At 43.8% G+C, this 18,513-nt stretch overlaps 1 protein-coding gene across 5 annotated transcripts in view; it reads left to right on the top strand.

Moving 5' to 3' along the window:
• HHAT (hedgehog acyltransferase) overlaps window positions 1-18,513 on the top strand; it is a 598,180-nt gene that overhangs the window by 415,133 nt on the left and 164,534 nt on the right. The window contains exon 12 of one of the 5 annotated variants that reach the window (XR_003855353.1): window positions 11,599-11,880. The exons of the other annotated variants lie outside the window; for them this stretch is intronic. The gene's annotated coding sequence lies outside the window, so the exon portion shown is untranslated. The remainder of the gene's footprint in view (window positions 1-11,598; window positions 11,881-18,513) is intronic. 5 annotated transcript variants of the gene reach the window in all.

The raw sequence follows: 18,513 nt of genomic DNA, 5'->3' as shown, positions 1-18,513 counted from the left end.
TATATGCTAACAAGACTGGATTCTAGTAAGACATATGGAGGTCCATATTCAGTAGGCCGGTTAGTGGACAAGTTACCCCCTTAAAGTTAGCTGGATAACATGTCCTGTATATTCAGCGAAATAAACATCTGACTGATTATGCCAGCATAAAGTTATCCGGCTGTATATAGCCAGATAACTTGAAATCCTAACTGGCTACATTTGAATGTTGTTGCTTAGGTTTTTAACGTATCCAGCCATTCGTGCTCGGATATCCTGCCACTTACCCAGTTAACTTCAATAGAGATAACCGGGTAAGTGGTGATCCTGTCAAAAAAAAAGAGTGCATCGTGGGCCTCCAGACCTAATTTTTACCCCAACACCTCGTCAGGCCAGCACCCCTTCAAAGGGTACTAGTTGTAAAAACCTTGCATATACTGGTGCCGGCTCTGGCAAATATTTAAAAAAATAGTGCCTCCTTGGCACCCTCAATGCTGACACCCCAAGGCCTCCCAATCACTCTGTACCTTCAACTAGGTCCCTCTGTGGCCCAGGATTGCAGTCCATAGCAAGCCTAGGATCTTCCAGTGTAGCTGGATAAATAATTAAGCCGAAACCTTTCGCCAACTAGCTGAGCTGCACAGCGACTGAATATGGACCTCATAAGGTTTACCAATCTGTTGAGGCAACCATAGGTTCCTTTCTACAAATTGTCTCTTTGGAGGGAGTAACAGTAAAACATAAAGGGGCAGATTTTCAAAGGGTTCCGCACATAACCCCGAAAAAACGCTCCTGCGCGAGCCAAGCCTATTTTGCATAGGCCCGGCGATGCTTGCAAGCCCCGGGACACGCATATGTCCCGGGGCTTGAAAACATGGGTGGGGAGTGGGCGGGACGGGGCGGGGGCGGGACTGAGGCCCCCAGCACAGCAGTCGTGCCGGGGGCTCACGCACCGGTATTTGGCCGGCACGTGCAACCTACGCCTGCCCAGAGGCAGGCGCAACTTCGTCAACAAAGGTCAGGGGGGTTTAGATAGGGCTGGGGGGGGCGGGTTAGGTAGGGGAAGGGAGGGGAAGGTGGGGGGGGGGGCGGAAGGAAAGTTCCCTCTAAGGCCGTGCAGAGAATGGTGAATCCAGGCGGTGGCGGGGGGCGAAGGCTAGGGATGGGACTGCGAAAGTCGGCAGCGAACGCACCACCGCAGTGTTATCACTCCTAGCTTTCACACCCAATAGCGCCACCATGAAAGGTGGCGCTATTGGGCGTGCTACTGGCAGTGATAACGTGGCTTACCTTATTGCCGCCAGCGAAGATACCGCCGCGTCCGCCTCCTCGCCACCTCTACTCCTACCCTCCCCGCCCTTACTCCGCCCCGACTCCGCCCCCCGCTTGCTATCGCATGCAAAATGTCCCTTTTCGCATGCGATATGGATAGAAAATAACCCCCTAAATTATGTGTATATTCAGTGGCGCAGCTATGCCCCTGAATATCCGCGTAGAAGTCGCTACTTAGCAAATTAAGTCATATCCATCTAAGTTTAGACCTGCTAATGAGCAAGTGTAACTTAGACAACTTATCCAGCTAAGTCTAAATATCGCTACTTAGCCGGATAAGTTATCTGGTTAATTAGCACCACCCCAATTCACCCACTGCCCACCCACAAGGTTTTCTGGCTAAGAGATAGCTGGATAAGTGACATCATATTCAGCGGCCGCTAGATAGCCGGATAAGTCCTACTTATCCGGCTATCTGCCGGCTGAATATCAGACCTGGAGCTTTTTACTGTATGTTTATTTTAGCTTACACAAATAATTTGCATTCTCCTTTATAAATTCTGAAAGTCATAAAGCAAGTTTTCTCATGGAGGATTCCTCTCCAGTGCTACTCACCAGTTTCTAGGTTACAGTTGTTTTCTGTACAATGTCTGTATTTCTTCCTGTACTGTCTTATAAAACATAGCATTTTGGCAATGTCTTAGACACTGTACTCTTGCAGTAATTGCCCTTACCTGTACTTTCAAATATCTAGTTTGCTCTCCTTGAGTACTTCCTAATAATACATGGTGCCAGCAACAATATATGGTAAGATGTGCTGACTGTAGCTTTCAGAGAATTATCAAGCACAAACTGTGATGAGGCAATTTTGACACACTACAGTAATCCAATCAATGGCTATGCACCACAGCCTGATTCATACTGCAGCTTTATTGCTGAAACACCAGGAGATGAGCACACTTTTCCCCTTTATGATTAACAGAAAAAAAAATCTCTGTATTTGAAAATAAAAATCTTTAAAAATTGCCTGCTCAGCCCAGATAAATATTTTAGATTCTTTTTATAAAAATCATATAGCCAATGCATTCTGTTTTACATACAGAAGGGAATACTAGTTTAGTATATGTATAGTTGAGTTTTAAATTAAGAAAATGTATATATAAAGCATCCAAAGTTACTGTCTTTATGGAGGATATTCTTTTTTGGGTGGTGAAGTAGAATATTTATTTATTTATTTTATTTAGCGCTTTTCTATACCGGCATTCAAGATAAAAAATCTCATCATGCCGGTTTACATTTAACAGGGGGGTGAAAAAAAAAATAAATGAATAAATTAACAAATTGTAGCAAGTGAAAAGAAAAAACTCTGCAGTTACAATAAAACAGGGGAGATTCGAAACTGGGAGGAGGAAAGTCTAAAGGAATTTAACATAGAGAGCAATTATTTACAAAGTTCTAGAATGTCTGATTGTGGATGTCATTGAATTGTGGTTCAGTTGGTGTCTGGAAAGGCTTGTTTAAACAACCATGTCTTAAGCCTTTTTCTGAAAGTTAGGAGGCACGGTTCTTGACTTAGATCTGGTGGGATGGAGTTCCATAGAGAAGGTCCTACTGTAGAGAAAGCCCGGTCTCTAAATGATATATGTAGAGAGGTTTTGGCATGGGGGACATGTAGTGAGTCTCTGTAAGCTTCTCTAATGGGTCTGGAGGAGGTATGTTTTCTGAATGGGATTTGAAGGTTAAGTGGAGCATGGTTATGGATGGCTTTATAGATAGTGGTAATGGACTTATGAATGATTCTGTAGTGGATTGGCAGCCAGTGTAGGTCTTTAAGGATGGGAGAAATGTGGTCTCTTCTCCTCGTGTTTGTTAGTATTCTGGCTGCCACATTTTGGACCATCTGAAGAGGTTTAGTGTGAGATGAGGGGAGGCCTAGTAAGATAGAGTTACAGTAGTCTAACTTAGAGAAGATTATAGCTTGCAGAACCGTTCTGTAATCTTGGAAGTGAAGGAGTGGTTTTATTCTTTTCAGGACATGTAGTTTATAGAAGCAGTCCTTAGTTGTTTGGTTGATGAAGGATTTTAGATTTAGCCGGTTATCTATAATAACCCCTAAGTCTCTTGCTTGGGTGATATAAAGGTTTGTTGGTGTATTCGTAGAGATAGTACTGTTTTCTGGGGAGATGAGAAGGAGTTCGCTCTTAGAAGTATTTAGAATTAAGTTTAAGCTAGTGAGGAGGCCGTTGATTTCTTGAAGGCAGTTTTCCCAGTATTCAAGAGTTTTAGTGATGGATTCTTTAAGGGGGATCACGATCTGGACATCGTCGGCGTATTAGAAGTGTTTTAGGTTCATTTTGGATAACAGCTTGCATAGTGGGAGAAGGTAAATGTTGAAAAGCGTGGGGGAAAGGGAGGAGCCCTGGGGAACTCCTAGTGAGGAATGATGATGGTGTGATTCTTTATTGTGGATTTTGACCTTATATCCTCTGTTATCAATATAGTGAATATATAGGGGTAGATTTTCAGACGAGCGCGAACAGCCTACTTTTGTTTGCGCTCCAGGCGCAAACAAAAGTACGCTGGATTTTAGTAGATACGCGCGTAGTCGCGCGTATCTACTAAAATCCTGGATCGGCGCGCGCAAGGCTATCGATTTCGTATAGCCTGCGCGCGCCGAGCCGCGCAGCCTACCCCCGTTCCCTCCTAGGCCGCTCCGAAATCGGAGCGGCCTAGAAGGGAACTTTCCTTTGCCCTCCCCTCACCTTACCCTCCCTTCCCCTACCTAACCCACCCACCCGGCCCTGTCTACACCCCCCCCTTACCTTTGTCGGGGGATTTACGCCTCCCAGAGGGAGACGTAAATCCCCGCGCGCCAGCGGGCCTGCTGCGCGCCGGGCGCGACCTGGGGGCGGGTACGGAGGGCGCGGCCACGCCCCCGGGCCGTAGCCACGCCCCCGTACCCGCCCCCAAAACGCTGCCGACACGCCCCCGGAACGCCGCGACGACCGGGCCCGCCCCCCGACACGCCCCCGACACGCCCCCCTCCGAGAACCCCGGGACTTACGCGAGTCCCGGGGCTCTGCGCGCGCCGGGAGGCCTATGTAAAATAGGCTTCCCGGCGCGCAGGGCCCTGCTCGCCTAAATCCGCCCGGTTTTGGGCGGATTTAGGCGAGCAGGGCTCTGAAAATCTACCCCATAGTGAATATAGGGGTAGATTTTCAGACGAGCGCGAACAGCCTACTTTTGTTTGCGCTCCAGGCGCAAACAAAAGTACGCTGGATTTTAGTAGATACGCGCGTAGTCGCGCGTATCTACTAAAATCCTGGATCGGCGCGCGCAAGGCTATCGATTTCGTATAGCCTGCGCGCGCCGAGCCGCGCAGCCTACCCCCGTTCCCTCCTAGGCCGCTCCGAAATCGGAGCGGCCTAGAAGGGAACTTTCCTTTGCCCTCCCCTCACCTTACCCTCCCTTCCCCTACCTAACCCACCCACCCGGCCCTGTCTACACCCCCCCCCTTACCTTTGTCGGGGGATTTACGCCTCCCAGAGGGAGACGTAAATCCCCGCGCGCCAGCGGGCCTGCTGCGCGCCGGGCGCGACCTGGGGGCGGATACGGAGGGCGCGGCCACGCCCCCGGGCCGTAGCCACGCCCCCGTACCCGCCCCCAAAACGCTGCCGACACGCCCCCGGAACGCCGCGACGACCGGGCCCGCCCCCCGACACGCCCCCGACACGCCCCCCTCCGAGAACCCCGGGACTTACGCGAGTCCCGGGGCTCTGCGCGCGCCGGGAGGCCTATGTAAAATAGGCTTCCCGGCGCGCAGGGCCCTGCTCGCCTAAATCCGCCCGGTTTTGGGCGGATTTAGGCGAGCAGGGCTCTGAAAATCTACCCCATAGTGAATATAATGAATGTTGTCTAACATGATTAAAATATTTACACACATCAATTTCAGAATTGAGTTTTAATATTACACTAGTACTGTCTGCTTCCATACTGATGCTGTGGTGTGTGTGTTGTGTAATATCAAATACAGTGAATTCATTGTGCGGTGAGATGATATTTTCCTGTTGCAGTCTCCTTAGTTCTGCTTATGATTTTTTTAAAGATAACCATTTATTAACAGGGTCCTTGTCTCAACCAATGTGAAACCCAGTGAAAATTAAAAGGTACAGTGTTAAAACTAACCAAAAGTTAATGAATTATATTTATTTCTGAAGGTAGATGAATTCTTTTATCTGTGAAGGTTATGCATCTAAAATATGAAGTTCTTCAACCTAATTTCCTTTCCTTCACATTTCAAGGTTAATTTTTTTTAAAAAGATATGTGCAGTCATAAAATAGCAGATGCACGCACAAGTAGCACTTATTCATGCTACTGCTATTTTATAAACCTCGCACATACGTGCGAATAACTGGTTGTGTAAAAAAAAGGGGTGGATTTGGGGGCAGGGCATTCAGGGCAGAGCCAACATTTACAAGCATAAATCTCGATTTTATAGCCTGCAAATGTAGCGCGCTTAGGGCTGTTACCTGCGCATATTTACTTCTGTTCTTTATCAGGCTTAAGTCAGAATAAAACTCACGCTAAAAGGCTCATATACATGAGTATCTGGGCCACACGTGAGCAGCATATGTTTTAAAAGCTGCTAAAATGCGCATGCTCAACCAAAAAAAAATAAGAGGGGACATGAGAGTTCTGGGTTGGGGCCAACAGTACCATGCATAACTCTGTATTTTAAAACCGGCCACCGCAGCACACAGCGGGCTGTTAGCCCCGTATATTCACTTCTGCTCCTGATGAGGTGTAAGTCTTTATCAATTGCCGTTTATACGTAAATCGACTGGTGAGGGGGCTGGTCAACTGGGGTAAGTGCAGACCAAAGAGCCAGAGGGGTCTGGATGACCTCAAGACAGACTGGGCAAACTGGTAGACTAATGAGTAAAACTGGAAATGGCCTTTACGCAAGCACGCTTTAAAATCCACTACTCTGTGCACGTTAAAGCCGACAAAGTCCGAAGGAAGATTTGTAAAATACATTTGTTCGAGTAACTGCTTAAAATTAGGAGCATACATATGTGTGGTAGGCGTTTTTTAAATCATACACATGTAAGTGCACGCATGATTTAAAATTCTACCATATGTTTGCTCGCGCGCATATATGCATGTATATGGGTGCCCATGCACTTGTTTTAAAGTTACCATCCCTATGGTCAGTTACTGACTGGTGAGGAATCTGGATAAACTGGGGGGAGTGCAAGCTGAAAAACCAGTGGGGTCTGGATGACCTAGAGATAGACTATGCAAAGTGGTGGACTAATTGGTAAAGCTGGGAATTTCCCTTACTCGCACACGTTATAAAATACGCTTACTTGCGCGTGTAAAAGCCGACAGGTCCTAAGGAAAATATGCAACTAATGTTTCTTCATGTAACTGCTTAAAATTAGGTGCACCTATTCATGCGCTAGGTGTATTATATATAATTTGCGTGCTCCTGCGCAGACGATATGCGCGTGTATATGGGTGAGTGTGGCGCTCGTTTTAAAATTACGGTCTTATTGTTCGATTGTGTTTTTTTACCATTTCAAAGAAATCAAAACAGGTGTTTTGTTTTTTTTTACACTGAAGAAAGCAGGTGCAAGCAAACAGAAACATTTGTTTTATCTTCTGTATTCCTCTGTGACCCTGTTCTTCTCTACACATATTTTATTACTAGTGCAATTGCCACATGTGAACCAAAAAGTGATTTATAGAAATGTTCTAAATAGCTAGCACATTCTCCTGAAAGCTGAAATAAGTTCCCTTTCTACCCCACTCTTCATGTTACTAGATTCTGCATGTATTTGTTTTTTTAGTATTAATCCAACATGTATCCAAGGAGTCACATTGAGGGCGTACACCTTCTCAAGAAGAGGGACTTTGAAAGATGATTATAAGGTATAAGGACTGAAAATTGTGTTAGCAAACATTATATCTGTAAATCACAAGAAAGAAGGTGGGATGTGATACATAGCTGGCCACAAATGGCTGATGCTTGACCCTCACTTTCCCTATCACGCGTGGATGGGAAGAAGCAGAAAGGCCAAGAAGGGATCAGGACAAGCCGTGGTCACTAGGGATGGCGGTCCTGGTGTGCTTCAGTTGGTCCTTGGACTGTAGACATCAGTTGCTGCATTTATTTAAAATAAAAAAAACTACAGGAATCAGGGCCTTTGCTACAGGATCATGCCTTAAAAAAAACAGCTTGGCAGTATGAAGAGCTTCAGGTAGCCTCCCCCTGTTAGATTCATCCAGTCAGCTCATCTTTTTGCAGAGTAACAGCTAATTCCTCCTCCCTGTCTGGTCTCCATGTGTCTCTCCTTTCCACCTTGCTCTCATTCTTCCTCACCTCTCTTGCCATAGAGGTACTCTGCAGAGGGTGGCAGTTCAATCCTCGGGAAGCTGGTTACCGTACCAAAAAATATCAGTGTGATCCTGTGTTGTTGAAGCGTCCAGCCCCATTTATTCTCTGGGTCCTGGTGCTTGCTGTGTGAAGGGTTACTTCTAAGCCAGAGCACTCTTTAAGGAGAACTGATTTTCTTTGAAGTCTATTCTTCAGCCTTTTTGCATGTGATATTCCCGAATCAGCTGGTAATTTTCTCAGCCTGTCTACCTTAAGGATGTCTGATAGAGCTTCCCAGAAGCAAACAGCTCAGGCATCCTCAGCAATGGTTCCAAACATGAATGGGTTCAGTCACACAGAAAGAAACCATGTGTAACAGACTCACAGCCTCAATAACCTTATAGTTGTGATGAAAAGCAGCTTGGCAATGAGAGGTTATGCCCGTGCTTTAACACTGGAATGCATGAACTGATTACCACACAAGGGCAAGAAAAAGCACATCATCTGCACAGCAAAATGGGGGCTCGAAACATGCACAAGCAAAGTCTTGTAATCCAAGAGTCAGCATATATGAAGAATTCACCAACATTCTCCAGCTTAGAAACTTATTGCTCAGCTAGGATGTCCCCATCCTCTAGTTGTTCTGATTAAGGTTCCAGATTATCCACAAATATTAGTGAAGGCATGAGCCTTGCTAATGGTAACTTCCTAAAAATGCTTAAAAGGAAAAATTCTGTAAAGAAAGGGGCAAGGTAGAGAAAATATGGCTTGTGAAAAAAGAAAAATAAATAGGACGCCCTTAAAGAAAACTGGAAAGCACATTTGACCATTCTGTCCATCAGCCTGATAAGGGCACTAAGTGGGGTCATAGTGACCTTGCACACCAGCCTACGGATGAAGTCCTTTGTGCTGTATGATTTTTAACAGTATGGAAGAGGGAGTTTATAGATGTATTCCCCCTCCTATTAAAAGAACAGGAAGGTGATGGCCAATGAATAGGGCACAAGGGCACAAAAATAAAGAAAAGAAGCTTGGATTTTCACAATGATTCATAACTGGGTGCCTTCTTTTACCACTACTACTACTACTAATATTCTTCATTTCTATAGAGCTACTAGATGTATGCAGAAATCTTCAGCAAGTTCTGTTCAGTATTTACAGTAGAGGTTGAAGGTGATAAGCCCAAGGCAGCATACAGAGGCATGAATGATTATGAAAGGCTCACAAACCCATTTACAAAGGAGAAGGTACTTGAAGTGTTTATACAAATGAGAGTAGATAAATCAATAGGCACTGATGGATAACATCCCAAAATGCTGAAAGAGCTCAAGAAAATGCTCATTGCACCCCTCACAACTCTGATCAATTTGTCCTTCGAGACCAGAGTACTTCCACAGGAGGGGAGGAGAGCAAATTTAGTCCCTCTGTACAAAAGTAGGAGCAAAGAAACAGGTAATTACAAACCCCTCGGTCTGACATCAGCAGGAGGGAAAGTTGTGGAAAAACTACTAGTGCAGTATATGGAAGCAAATGAATTGCAGAGCTCTACACAATATAGGTTTACAAAGGGGAGATCTTGTCAAACAAACTTGGTAGCGTTCATTGATGAGCTTTTTAATCCATTCTGTGTCTATAAGAAAAAATAGGTTCAATGAAACGGGACCTTAATTAGTAGATCAGGGAGGAACAGTGAATGTATCCTATCTGGACATCAATAAGGCTTTTACCACTGCTCCAGACTGTTAAACAAACTAGCTAGTACAAAACTAGGACTAGGACAGTAAGTTATTACCTGGTTGAGGAACAGAACTCAGATAATGGTAGCCAATGGAGTCCACTCTGATAAAGTAAAATGACTAGCAGTGCTAGGGCCAGTTCTTTTCAAAATCTTTATCAGTTGTTGCACGCCCCGTCCGCACCCAGCCCACGCATGGGCCTGCTCACCTCGCTAGCTCCTCTGAAGGACAAAGGTTGGCCTTCCCAGCGGCAGCTGCGAGCTCCTCCAGGTCTCGGTGTCCCGCGGCGGCGGACGCTGGGCCTTACACTGCGCACCAGCCCTCATGCCAGAGTTCGGCATCCCCAATGGCATTGGCCACGCCCCTACGCGCGTGCGCAGACCGCCTGGCCTCTTGTAGGGCCAGGGGCGGGTCCTAGCTCTGCGGCGCACCCTGATTGAACATACGATATAAGGAAGTCCCTGCCTGCACTTCCTTGCCTTGGCAATCGGGTCAGCACTGTAAGTGTACTACTTTGCCTCCGCATTCACAGTCTTGGTCCAGTCTTGGTCCAGACACTGGAACAGTAGGACACTGTTCCAGTGTCCTACTGTTCCAGCCTTGTCCAGCATCCTTCTGTTCCAGTGTCTGTCCTGTCTTCCCAGGTAGTACCTTCGGACACTCTCTCTGGTACTGACCTCGGCTTGCTCCTTGACTATTCTGTTCGCTGCCTGCCTTGTGACCTCGTCTGACTTCTGGAACCTGACCCCTGCTTCGTTGTCTACTCCTTGGACTGATCCTCAGATTCTGACCTCGGCTGCCAATGACCACGTCTCCTGATTCTGGCTTTGTCCCTTGCCTTGTCATCGCCTATGCTGTACTGGCCTTCCTTGCTCCTCCAGACCTACAGCCTAGAGTCTGATCGCGCTCCCTTGCTGCTCGTGGGCACACCTCTCTACCACCTCTCCAGGAGACCCTACGAGGCCCATCTAAGTCCAAGCGGCCCGGGTCCCTACGGGCTCCACCCGGGGGACTGCAGGCTTCCAGTGGTGAAGCTCATCCTAGCCTCTGTCTCCTCCTGTGCTCCGCCCCCTGGGGGCAGGTGCTTCCTGGTCCCTACCAGGGAGCCAGTCTCCACTGCTCCAGGACAAGGGTCCACCTCCAAGCGCAACATCAGTGGCATCGCAAAGGGATTTGAAGAAAAATGTGTCTATTTGCAAATGACTCAAACATCACATTCCTGGATGGGTGGAAAAAAATTAAAGGTGGCATGCAGAAATTGAAAAAATGGGCATGGGTTTGTAGCTCTGCTTCAAAGCAAAAAAAGTATAAAATGTTGTATTAGCCACAAATCAGTTAGGAGAGCATGAACAGGAATCTGTCAAGAAGGAAAGGGACATAAGAGTAATTATCGTAGGTAACCTGAAGGTTGCCAGTGAGTGTTCTAAAGCAGCAGGAAATACTAAGAGTATGCTTGGCTGTAGAAGGAAAGGTATCACCAACAGGAAACAGAAGGTAATATTACATTTGTATAAGTCATAAGAACATAAAATTTGACATACTGTTTGCAACAATGGTTAGTCTGGGTTACAAGTACCTGGCAGAATTCCAAAAGGTAAATAGATTCCATGCTACTTATCCCAGAGATAAGCAGTGAATTTCCCCAAGACCACTTTAATAAGGATTTATGGACTTTTCCTCCAGGAATCTATCCAAATATTTTATAAATCTAGCTATATTAACAGCTTACACAATATCTACTAGCAACAAATTCCAGAGCTTAATTATGCACTGAGCAAAAAACTATTTCTCTTATTTATTTTAAATGTATTTATGTATTTACTTATTAAAGTATATTTATTTAAAATATCCCACTCTTGAGTACCATCTATGGTTCTGGAGGTCATACCTTTGTAAAGACATTGATAGGCTAGAATTAAGTTAAGGGCCTGTTTAATATTTGCTTGTATAAGCTCCTCTTTATTGTTTTATATATTTGGCCAGAAATAAGTGAACTTTCCTGTCTGTTTTTTCAAATAACTTTGAAAGAATTAAGGACCATCATATATGAAACCACAAGTTATTCACTTAAGGCTAACTTTTTTAAATAATGCAGGCGAGTCCACAAACACATGCATATGGCTTGTGCAATTTTGTAGGTTCATGAATATAATAATGATCATGCATAAATGTATGCAGAATATTAAATATGCATAAGTAGAACAAGTATATTACATTTGTATGTTTTGCAGATATTTGCGCTTGAACATTGCATGTACATTTGTGTATGACTCATACACATGCGTGGTTTTCCCTGACACACAACTTCCCAGGCAGTCTTATTCCATGATGCGACCAGCATGCCAGCCAAATTTCATCACCAGGGATGTGTCACGACTGGTGTCTCTGGTAGAGAAAGATGAACATCTGTTTTTCTCTATAAAGGGACAATGAAAAAACCTGAGAACCATGAAGCGCGGGCCTGGAAAGGCCTGCAATATAAATTTAATCGCAGAGCTTCGTACCCACATGGGGTAAGTAGATTGTGGATAGAAGGGAAAGAGGTTGTTTGGGATGTGTGGGGGGGGGGCCACTAGGAGTGTGGGGTGGGGTCAAGGGTGGTAGGAGGGGCGCTAGGGTATGGGGTGGGGGTGACGCCTGTTAAGAGTGTATAGGGGGGGTCACTAGAGGAGGCCCAAAGTGGCATACAGGTGAGGCAAGAGGCAATAGGCATGTATAGATTTTGTATCAGAAGTACGGTACATTCCATTAATAGTATGATAAATGTACATGTGTTTCACATTTTATATAATGCAAGAGTAAAATAGTTGTCAAAGGTAACAAGGGACAACTTTAACCAATAGTCACAAGTATAGTTAAGGTCCAATTATGGGATAGAACTTCCCCTGGGATGAGATGTGGGTCTATCATTTCCTGTTACTCCCCAAAGCTGTATACAGTCTCAGAGTTATCCCTTATAAATTATCCTTTATCTGAAAGGGATAATCAATTGGTTAGACTGGCCAACTAGCTCCCTCATGAAAATTGGTACCAATGCAGTTCATGGATTGTCCCTTTTCTCAGGGCCAGTGTTTCCATTAGGCAAGCTAGGCTATTGCCTAGAGCACCAAAGTTTTGGAAGCAGTAAACTTCCATTGTGAGGTCTAAAAGGGCGCTATATCAGAACCAATGCGCCACTGCTACCAGTAAAGTTGGTGGAGGGGGGGGATGAATGACCAAAGGTTCACCTAGGGCACCAAATATGCTTGCACCAGCCCTGCCTTTTCTGGTGTTCTTTTGGGCCTGGTGGTAGGACACAACTTCTAGGTGCATGAATTCAAACGTCTGTTGAAAACTTAGAAACATACCAGTATGGAGGTCATAGTAGCAACAATAGTGCATACAAAATTTAGTGTTTTTATTTCTTTCTATACATTGAGGATGCAAAGAAAAAGGCCTGGGAGCTGCACCTGAAAAATGGAGGTGGCTGAGCCAGTTGTGTGTGTGAGGTGGGATGGGGTTGGAGGTAAGTTCATTATATGATCATCAGAGCTATGAAAACATGGTCTGTCTATATACTGCTTCCATCTCCGGCCCCACTAATGGCCTTCCACTCTGTAAGATCCTGTCTCAGCCATGAGCTTCAACAAACACTCATGCCAAAACATGTTGTCCTTGGCATTTCTCTGGGTCACGAGCAGCATGGTCATGAAGCATAACTTGTAAAGCACCCTCAGGCCTAGTATGAAACTCCTGAGGGTGGTTCAACCCACTCCTAAAAATATTAAAAGGGAAAGTATCTGCCCCCTATCCTAGAAATACCCATATCCTAGGTGGCACTTCATGGCCCTTGATGACTTGCTATGTAGACCACACCCTAAATGTGAACTATCCTGACACAGAGTCTACCTCAGAGCTCATATCACTAGTTAGGCACCATTTAGTAAAATACTGCAGAACTAAAGCTTCCTTTACTTAAGGAACCAATATATGGCCTTGTGACCTCCTATAAGAAATGCCCTCGAATTGCTTGTCTGATCATGCACATCACACTGTGGAGCACATGAGAACAAGAACTGACACACACAATATTTGTGCTCTTCACAGATGACACCACTTCATCATCGTCTGAGGACGAGGAAAAGTCCAAAGAAGGCAATGAGGGCTCGGCCCCTCCCAATGATGAGGAAGCCAATGCCACAGCTGGGAAGGAACAACTTGCATTGCCACCATCCCTTTCACCATCACTATCAGGGGGCCCAGCGGTGCAGTCCAGCACCCATCCCCCTGCACGAGAGGCCCTAGGCCAGCTGCAACTGATATCCCTCTCCCTATCCTGGTCATCTTCCCCATTCTGCTCCAGAAATTAGGGACACAGGTCTTCTAGCTGGCCAGTCATTGCTGGTTGAGTGAGGCAAAGATCACCCTTGACCCCTACCGCCATTCTCTGCTGAGCTGCCAAGAGCCTCAGAAGCAGCCTCTGTGACTGGAGCACCCACTCCAGGCCAAGAGCCAGTCTTTCAAGAGGTTTTTAGGCAGGAGATGTGACTGATGGTGGAGGAGTTGTGAGCTGATCTCAGGCGGCTGGTTGCAAGAGAACTACTCAGCTGTTTTTCACCTCATGGGTAAGAGGCTACCACCACAACCTCCATCAGCCTTCTAGGCCTTCAGGATTTAGCCTCCTCAGCAACCTAGGCCATTTTTTGGTTTTATCCCTAGCTTTTCTCACCTGTGCCCTTTTTGTTTTATTTTTCATTGTTCATAATTTTAAAAGTTTTACTCAGTTTTTAAATATTTTTAAAACGTTTCTATTTTTTAAAAATCAATTTAGGTGTGTGCCTGCGTTATTGGCTGCATGCTATGGTTTGTTTCCTACAACAGTAAATTCTATTTAAGGACATCCTACAGTCCTAACTCACTGACCCATACATAGACCTGCATGTTGTTTGTCATGCAAATCAGTCCACTAATTTTCACCCTTACAGCCACCATTTTTATTTTTTTTTGCTGTCTGTCCCTTGCATCTCTGAAATCCAACCAATAAGTGAGACCACAAATCAGAGGCATAAGTCTCCTTTTACCACTTCCTTCTCCTGAGGACTATAGATGTGAGTGTTGCCAAGTCACAAGCAGGGATTTAGTGTATGCATGGCAAAATCTGTTATGTGTCCCTTAAGAACATAACATAAGAAATTGCCATGCTGGGTCAGACCAAGGGTCCATCAAGCCCAGCATCCTGTTTCCAACAGAGGCCAAACCAGGCCAAAAGAACCTGGCAATTACCCAAACACTAAGAAGATCCCATGCTACTGATGCAATTAATAGCAGTGGCTATTCCCTAAGTAAACTTGATTAATAGCCGTTAATGGACTTCTCCAAGAACTTATCCAAACCTTTTTTGAACCCAGCTACACTAACTGCACTAACCACATCTTCTGGCAACAAATTCCAGAGCTTAATTGTGCGTTGAGTGAAAAAGAATTTTCTCCGATCAGTTTTAAATGTGCTACTTGCTAACTTCATGGAATGCCCCCTAGTCCTTCTATTATTCAAAAGTGTAAATAACCGATTCACATCTACTCGTTCAAGACCTCTCATGATCTTAAAGACCTCTATCATATCCTCCCTCAGCCATCTCTTCTCCAAGCTAAACAGCCCTAACCTCTTCAGCCTTTCCTCATAGGGGAGCTGTTCGATTCCCTTTATCATTTTAGTCAACCTTTTCTGTACCTTCCCCATCGCAACTCTATCTTTTTTGAGATGCGGCAACCAGAATTGTACATAGAATTCAAGGTGCGGTCTTACCATGGAGCGATACAGAGGCATAATGACATTTTCCGTTTTATTAACCATTCCTTTCCTAATAATTCCTAACATTCTGTTTGCCTTTTTGACTGCTGCAGCACACTGAGCCGACGATTTTAAAGTATTATCCACTATGATACCTAGTTCTTTTTCCTGGGTGGTAGCTCTTAATATGGAACCTAACATCATGTAACTACAGCAAGGGTTATTTTTCCCTATATGCAACACCTTGCACTTGTCCACATTAAATTTCATCTGCCATTTGGATGCCCAATCTTCCAGTCTTGCAAGGTGCTCCTGTAATGTATCACAATCCGCTTGTGATTTAACTACTCTGAATAATTTTGTATCATCTGCAAATTTGATAACCTCACTCGTCGTATTCCTTTCCATATCATTTATATATATATATATATATATATATATATATATATATATATATATATATATATATATATTGAAAAGCACCAGTCCAAGTACAGATCCCTGAGGCACTCCACTGTTTACCCTTTTCCACTGAGAAAATTGTCCATTTAATCCTACTCTCTATTTACTGTCTTTTAACCAGTTTGTAATCCACGAAAGGACATCGCCTCCTTTTCCATGACTTTTTAGTTTTCTTAGAAGCTTCTCATGAGGGACTTTGTCAAACGCCTTCTGAAAATCCAAATACACTACATCTACTGGTTCACCTTTATCCACATGTTTATTAATCCCTTCAAAAAAATGAAGCAGATTTGTTAGGCAAGACTTCCCTTGGGTAAATCTATGTTGACTGTGTTCCATTAAACCATGTCTTTCTATGTGCTCTACGATTTTGATTTTGAGAATATTTTCCACTATTTTTCCTGGCACTGAAATCAGGCTCACTGGTCTATAGTTACCCGGATCACCCCTGGAGCCCTTTTTAAATATTGGGATTGCATTGGCCACCTTCCAGTCTTCAGGTACAATGGATGATTTTAATGATAGGTTACAAATTTTAACTAATAGATCAGAAATTTCATTTTTTTAGTTCCTTCAGTACCCTAGGATGCATACCATCCAGTCCAGGTGATTTGCTACTCTTTAGTTTGACAATCTGGCCTACTACATCTTCCAGGTTCACAGTGATTTGGTTCAGTTCATCTGACTCATCACCCCTGAAAACCATCTCCGGAACTGATATCTCCCCAACATCCTCATTAATAAACACGGAAGCAAAGAATTTGTTTAGTCTTTCTGCAATGGCCTTATCTTCCCTAAGAGCCCCTTTACACCCCTCTGTCAACTAATGGTCCAACCGACTCCCTCACAGGTTTCTTGCTTTGGATATATTTTTAAAAGTTTTTATTATGAGTTTTTGCCTCTATGGCCAACTTCATTTCAAATTCTCTCTTTGCCTGTCTTATCAATGTTTTACACATAACTTGACAATGCTTATGTTTTATCCTATTTTCTTCAGATGGATCCTTCTTCCAATTTTTGAAGGATGTTTTTTTGGCTAAAATAGCCTCTTTTACCTCACTTTTTAACCTTTTAATAAAAGTACTGCCTAGGGAGACAAGGAGCACAAATGAGGCTCCATAGCATCAGGGACAGGCAGAATCAGGGTCAATAGGGGAAACACTGGACTGAATCCTAAAGTCCCAGAAGAGCTGGATCCAGTAGTGATCCTGTGTGTAGACCTATGTTCCCCAAACTTCTCCTGGAAGCACACCTATCCAGTCAGATTTTCAGGATTGCCACAATGAATATGCATGAAATAGATTTGCATACATTAAGATCCCTTTATCAAATCTTTTTTTTAATTATTTTTTTATTTTTCAATTTTCCATTTACATATTCAAGCAAACTCTTGATTTGCAACAATACAGAAGAAACAAAGTTACCAAAAATATCAATACCAATGGCATTCATATAACAAATACGAACCAATTTCTTCATATATTTCAAAAGAATCAGAATTTCAGAACCAAGTCCCATTACATGATATTTATACACTCAAATTGTAGACCTTCATAACATCCCACGGTTTCTTTGAGCATGTCTGCCTTTTGTTAAGCCGCGTATGGGATCATCTTTAATCATAGGTCTTGAGTTCGCCCGAGTTCAAATTATTTGTTTTTTCCGTTTTTTCAAGCAATTTTTTCATATAAGTAAAATATGCTATACGATTTTAGAGCATTTTTGACATTCCATTTTTAGAATAATAATTCAAAATACTTCCCTTCCAGGGATGGCAGAGTCCAGTTCATAGAGGTTACAACCCTTCTGATGGTAACAGAGCACAGCTCGAAGTGACCACGTTTCGCGTCTGAAGCTGCCTCAGGAACTTCTCTGATTGTGTGTCATTTCTTCATTACTGGATGGGATGTCTATGGTTATGCTTTTTAATTCCTTCTAAGAAAACAAAATATTATTACAACCATTTTAATTGGGATTGTACTCACTTTACGTTTGCTTGGATTGTACTAACAGAGCCGCGATCACTTGCATTGAAACAGTGCAGATTTTTCTGAAGAAATATCCTCCTGCTGCGAGCCTTCTCCCGGAGCATTTGCTCTTCTGACTACGTAGGCTCCTCGCCTCTTCTTCGCTGTATGTGGCATTGCAAGGTCTCAAGGTGAAAAACACCGATGAAACACTCTCACCGTCGTTCACTCCAATCCGCCATCTTGGCTCCTCCCCCCCTTTTATGCAAATCTATCTCATACATAATCATTCTTGATATCCTGAAAACCTGACTGGGAAACACAGATATAGACCAACTTTTCATTCACTAGTGGAAATAACACATGTATACCACAGCATTAAAGAAAAGATATGTATTTATGCAAGTAATAGCAAATGTGCGTATATTTACTACATATTTTAATGATATACACATGTTGAGGTCCATATTCAGAAGCATTTAGCTGGCAAACTCAGAGCTCCCCACCCAGACCTACCATAGCAGAAACAGCTCATTTCCCCAGCCTGTTAGTCTTCTCCCAGAAGTCAGTTAACAGTGTGCTTTTGTTAATTGGCCTCATGCTTTATTGGAACTCTGTGCTTTCTTAGTGAAACTAATAGCAACACTACCTGTATATTGATCTATTAACTTGTACCCACATTTCTAGTTAAAAACTTCCCAAAACAGCTGACAACAAATGCAATTAACAATTTGCTAACTATATACAATATAAGCACATATATAAAATATTATAAGAATACAAATCATCAATAAATGACTAACCAAAATATAACTAATACACATACATATATCTACACAAATATATTGCTCCAGGTGCCAAAACAAACAGGCTTCCGATACATAACCACAGACTAAATCAAGTTCACCAGGATCCATGAAAGGGCTCACAAAGGAACAACCCCCATTG

The sequence above is a fragment of the Rhinatrema bivittatum genome, chromosome 3 (assembly GCF_901001135.1).
Source record: "Rhinatrema bivittatum chromosome 3, aRhiBiv1.1, whole genome shotgun sequence".
Lineage (NCBI taxonomy): Eukaryota > Metazoa > Chordata > Amphibia > Gymnophiona > Rhinatrematidae > Rhinatrema > Rhinatrema bivittatum.
This window is presented reverse-complemented; position numbering and strand designations above follow the sequence as displayed.